This window comes from Prionailurus bengalensis, chromosome B2 (genome assembly GCF_016509475.1).
Source record: "Prionailurus bengalensis isolate Pbe53 chromosome B2, Fcat_Pben_1.1_paternal_pri, whole genome shotgun sequence".
Classification (NCBI taxonomy): domain Eukaryota; kingdom Metazoa; phylum Chordata; class Mammalia; order Carnivora; family Felidae; genus Prionailurus; species Prionailurus bengalensis.
Window position 1 is genome coordinate 123,804,920 of NC_057349.1, and position 6,277 is coordinate 123,811,196.

Below are 6,277 nucleotides of genomic sequence, written 5' to 3' on the forward strand. Positions count from 1 at the left end.
AGCACAAGAGCCCGATGTGGGGCTTTAACTTTTGAACCCTGAGATCATGACCTGAGGCAAAGTCAGCTGCTTTACCAAGTGAACCACCCAGGCGCCCCAGTGCAGAATTATTTCAAACGAAAAGACATTTGCTTTGGGAAGTAAGAACATTACAGGTAATAGGAGATCTCTGCTCTACTTTGCTTCAAGCCTGAAATACTGACTTCCAACGCATCCCCCACCTTCCCCCCTCCAGCCTATCGGAAGAATCTACCTTGACAGCGACAGTGGGTGCCTCCATCATGCTGGGTCTGGAGAGAATTTGCCTAAGCCCCTGCCTTGGACAGACCTGATTCTTTTCTTTTCTCCTTGTGGCTTTCAGCAGACCAACAATTCACCTAACTGGGAAATCATTATGAATTATTTTTAATGTGATATGGGATTTTGGTTATTAGAAATACATATTGAAGTATGACAGATAACATGATGCAATGCCTGGAATTCACTTCAAAATAATCAAGGGGTCAGGAAGAGGGTCACCAATCAACCCCCAGCCGAAAATTATTGACACTAGATATTGGGTACACGGAGATTCATTATACTTTCTACTTTTATATATATTTGAAGTTTTTCATAGCAAAAGGAAAAAGATTTTAAAAGTTAAATCTATAAGAGGCCATCTTTATAAAACTTCGTTTGATAATCTGAATGCCATTTTAGTGTTGACAACAAGAATGAATAACTACGGGGGGCGCCTGGGTGGCGCAGTCGGTTGAGCGTCCGACTTCAGCCAGGTCACGATCTTGTGGTCCGTGAGTTCGAGCCCCGCGTCAGGCTCTGGGCTGATGACTCAGAGCCTGGAGCCTGCTTCTGACTCTGTGTCTCCCTCTCTCTCTGCCCCTCCCCCGTTCATGCTCTGTCTCTCTCAGTCCCAAAAATAAATAAATGTTGAAAAAAAAAAAAAAGAATGAATAACTACGGGCACTGTGTTACATTCTTTCCATGCGTTATTCTAGTTAATCCTTATGACAAGCCCAGAAGGTCAGTATTATTATCCTGATATTACAGATGAAGAAAATGAGACATAAGTGCAAAGAACCTGACTAGCTCTATAGCATATAGTGACAGAGCAAGGGGTGAAATCAGGTCTGGCTGACCTAAGGGACCTATTATAAAATCACTATGGGTTGTTCTTCACTTATAATATTTATTCCATAAAGGGATAGAATGCTGTCAGTGAAAATCTGGACATGCAGCCCTTTGTTTATTTACTCAAATGAATGTTTACTGAGCCTATGCTGTATCCCAGGCACTGTGTGAGGTATGCAGTAATGACAAATGGGCTGAGCCAGTGCTGATGGGCCAGCATCATTTTCTTCAGCCAGGTCTTGGTAGTGAAGGGCCACATGTTCCTTATTCTCCTTCAGAAAAGTGTTTAGGGGCCCCTGGGTGGGTCAGTTGTTTAAGCGTCTGACTTTGGCTCAGGTCATGATCTTGCAGTTCGTGAGTGTGAGCCCTGTGAGTTCGAGCCCTGCGTCGGGCTCTGTGCTGATGGCTCAGAGCCTGGAGCCTGCTTTGTAGTCTGTGTCTCCCTCTCTCTCTGCCCCTCCCCCACTTGTGCTCTGTCTCTCTCTCACTCAGAAATAAACATTAAAAAATTAAAAGAAAAAAAAAAAGAAAAGTGTTTAAAAACTGGTGTCCTGGACTGCCTCAGTGGGGTATATCCAAGGGGTCAGATGGACTGGGTTTCTGCCCCAGGTTCTTTCCCTCTTTCTATGATTTGGTAAGCAGAAAGGTCTCTTTTTAAAGTTAATAAAGAATAGTAACTTGAAATCCACTCTTCTCCTCAGACCCACAGAGAACCATATATTTGTAGTACCAATAACTGGGAGCTATTTGTTCTTTCTCATGCTGGGCCCTCAATAACTCTGCTGAATAATGCCCATGACCTTTAAGCAGTTCTGAATTCTGGAAATAATTGGCATGAATTTCAAAATAGCTTATGGACTTAAATTCAGGGGAAAAAAAAGGAACTCTATTGTTGAAATACATGCAATAAACACAATGACCAATCTGATCAAGTTCAACCTTGATTAATTTTTTGGACCATGAACACTAATACATTATTTAAAATTTCCATTCATAAGACTTGGGGCTTCCTTATCGTAACTTTTCCTACTCTTCACTCCTGTTGCTCTGAATAAAAGACGCTATTGATTTTACTTTGTTCTTGACCAAGGTCTTTTACTGACCCTGAAAATCCTACTGGATATAACGTGCCATTATACCCATACACTAGCATGTGCTTGGACTTTGTTTCAACTCTGGAAAGATTTTCATGGTGGAACCAGATTCCAGCCAGTTGGCACCCCTCTGCTGCAGCCACTTGGGTCCCTGCCACCACCGTCTCTTGCCTGGGTTGTGGTCACAGCCTCCTGTCCATTCTCCCCACCTCTGCCCCTGTCCTCTGCAACAGGAGTGTTTCTCTAAAACACGAGACTTTGTTCAAAACCTTCTAATGTCTTCTCATCTCTGTCAGAATACAAGTCAAAAATCTTATAGTCACCTACCAGACTCTAGGTAATCTGGCCCTGTTATCTCTAAATACATCTCCTTTATCTCACCTCCTAACCCACAGTGCTCCAGCCCTGTGACCTTTTTGCTGACCTTTGTTTTTATATCAATACAAGTATTTACACTAGGAATTTACTCTGAAATGTATGCCGCAGGCTCCCTCTTTTGCTCTGAAGTGGGATATACTCTTTGTGTTCTTTTTCTTAACAATTCTGCAATATAGATTGTTTGAATTTTAATGATTTCCAGAGAAAAAGAAGATGCCGACTTATGCAATCACGTGCAATTTGGAAATCCCCCCCTTTTTTTAAAAGTTTATTTATTTATTTTGAGGGAGGGTGAGAGAGAGAGAGAGAGAGCGCCCAAGCTGGGGGAGGGGCAGAAACAGAGCAGGACAGAGATCCAAAGCAGGCTCTGTGCTGACAGCAGACAGCCTGATGCAGTGCTCGAACTCATGGACCATGAGATCATGACCTGAGCTGAGACTGGATGCTTAACCAACTGAGCCACCCAGGGACCCCCAGAAATCCCCTCTTATTGCTTTGCTTTCTGGAAGTTGAACGGCAGAAAGCTGGATTAGTATTCATTATTATTCATGAACAAAGATAAAATATGGCCACACAACTGCTTAGGTGTAATATCCATTCAACAAGATGTACACTGAGCATCTAAACAAAATTTAAAAACCCTAATGAACCTCAGACTAACTAAAATACCTTTTGAATTTCAAAGTAATGACTTTGTCTTATTTTACTGTAGTGTTGTGAGGAACCACCATAAGCAACTTATTAGAGTGTATTTCCAGCTTCACCTAAGGCTATTTCTGGAGATGGCCTCTGGGTTATCAAAGTTAAAGCATCACTTATATTCAAAGACAGCTGGAAGGCGTAATGTGTCTTTTTTTTTTTTTTTTTTTTTTTTTTTTTTTTACCAGAAGCTAGAGACATCAGACCACAGTGGGAAAGGCTGCACTTTGAAGTTGAGTAAAGCTTGAGTTCGAATCCCTCAAAATAGATCTATCTCAGCTTCATCCACTTGTGATGAGTTTCCCATCCTGGTATGCAAAGGCCCAGAGGATGTCATTTCTTATCCCTCCCCAAATGCCCAGACAAATCCCGAGCACAGACTCAATTCACTTAATTTCTGGGGTCTCTGAATTCTTTTCCTGAACCCATTTAAACATCCTACATTCAAAAGGTACAAACCTTGAGTTTTAAGGTAAATAAGTCCTGGGGACTTAATGGACAGCATAGTGACCAGAGTTAATGATGCTGTATTGTATATGTGAAAGTTGCTAAGAGAGTAGATCTTAAAAGTTTTCACAAGAAAAAAATTGTAACTATGTGTGGTGATGGATGTTCCTTAGACTTACTGTGGTGATTATTACACAGTATGTACGAACAGCAAATCATTCTGTTGTATACCTGAAACTGATAGGTCAATTACATCTCAGTTTTTAAAAAACCCGTATTCCCCAAAGTAGGGCTCCACCTTAATATTGCGGAGGATGCCCTAGCTTCTCCCCACCTCGTTTCCTTCCCTCAGCTACATACGACTCCAGCAGAGGTTCCTGCAGGGTCCAGGCTCCCGGGCCCCAGCCCCAGAGGGGCACTTTGCCCAGGCTCTGTGGCACCCCTGCACCCCACTGCCCTAGCTCCAAAGGGTCCCAGTCCTGCCATCCCCCCATGTTTTAGGTACATTCTGATTTCCTACTATATTGTATTCCCAAGATATACCTCTTTGGTTTCTAGTTCATCCAAAACCAACTTTGCTGTGCCCCGGTTTCCTCACTTGGAAAAAATTGTGTAATACCTGCCCCACCAGCTAGTGGGGAGGGCTGATAAGAGAAATTGGCCAAACAGCTGCCTGTAGCAGAGGCAGGGTAAACATTAGTCCTCCTTGCAGGCTTGGTGAGTGGGGGACGGCTGCCACAATGTTCCCTGAACATTCAAGCAGGAGTCAAGCAGGAATCCTGCTGTGGAGAGCAGGGAGAGGGAGTCAGACTGGCTGCATGTGAGCCCTACCGAGAACAGTGGAGTTGACGGGAACAGCTCTATAGGTGGCATAACACAGGCAGAATCATTACGCTTAAATGTCACTTCCTCAAGAGGCTGGATCTCAGCTAGGTGCCCTTGTCATGCTGTGGTTGCACCGTGTGCTTTTCCTTCATTTTATTTGTCCGTTTGTTTGCGAGGAAGAATTTGAAGATTTAATTATGGTTTCCTTCCCGCACTTTGGCATCTGATCTTTATTGGGTGCTTGCGTACAGCCCTTGCGAGTACCGCGCGAACAGCTCTCTGAGCTGATTTCGTGACTATGTTGTGCACCTGCACCTAGTAAAGCAGGGCAAAGAGAAGCCAAGGGACTTGCTCTAAATCACTTGGTGAGTGGCAAAGTCGGGGTTCTAACTCAAGGGTCTGACTTGGGAGCCTTTGCTCTTCATTAACCACTACCCCAACACGTATTTGAGCCTGGGGGCTACCGGTGCGTGCTTGGCTCTCGGTGGGTGAAAACACATCGACCGAAAGAAGACATTTCTTAGACCACATCCTCATTTGAAATCGATCCTTCTCCGAGATTTGAATTTAGAGCACCCTTCTCCAGCCATCGTTTCTAACTCAGGGTGGGCATCAGGGCCTCCTATTGCTCAGGTCCCACACTTCACCCCTGCCCATTGCGTGTAACATGCCGTTCTTGGCCTCTCGCCAGCAGGTAGGGTTCCCTCTCCTTCCTGGAGCTTCTGGTCTGGTAATCCCGTGCTCATTCCCCTTATTTTGAAAAGATGGCTTTGCATGGGGTAGCTACGTGACAAGATACAGGTTCTTCTTCCTCTCTGAGCCTGTTTCTTCACTCATGAAACATGGGTAATATGGGATTTTAGTAATGACATAGCACATGTGAAACACTCAGCATCGTGCCTGACACGCAGTAAGGACTCAGTAAATGTCAGTTGTTTGCTCCTCGGCTCCAAACGTCATGTGACAAGAGGCAGAGGCTGGTATGATATAGCTAAGATTTAAGGCAAGCTGAGGTTTGCCAGTAATCATGAGAGCTAGGAAGAGGCAAAGGATCTTCCCCTAGAGCTTTCTGAAATAATCTCACCCTGCCTCTGAATAGTGAGAGTATAGACTTCATTTATACTTCTTTGAGAGAGCACGAGCAGGGGGAAGGGCAGAGAGGGAGATAATCCCACGCAAATTCCATGCTCAACAGAGCCCGACGTGGGGCTCGATCTCACAACCCTGGGATGATGGCCTGAGCTGAAATCAAGAGTCAGATGCTTAACTGATTAAGCCACCCAGGCACCCCTTCATCTGTACTTTTAAGTGAAGAGAAATATTTCTACATGGTTTGTTAATTTACTCAGAGAGGTGTATTTAAAAATTTGGGGGGGGGGGGTCAATTAATCCATTTGAATCTTAAAATTACTACCCTCTTAGTAATTCCCAGGAACTCCTTGTGTAATATAGAAATCAACTCTTGGTTTGCCTCTTGCTGGGACGCTCTCTTCATACTACATGCTTCTCAGGGCTCCCACCCACCCCAATGGCTTTGACCACCATCGTTATGCCAGAGACCCCTCAATCTTAATACTCTACAAAAAAATCTGCCTTTTTGTTTCTTCCCCAAAGAGCTTGGGACAGCGTTCTGTACATTGGATGCTAAATATTGAAATACAGACGTAGGGGGCATCTGGGTGGTTCACTTGGTTAAGCATCCGACT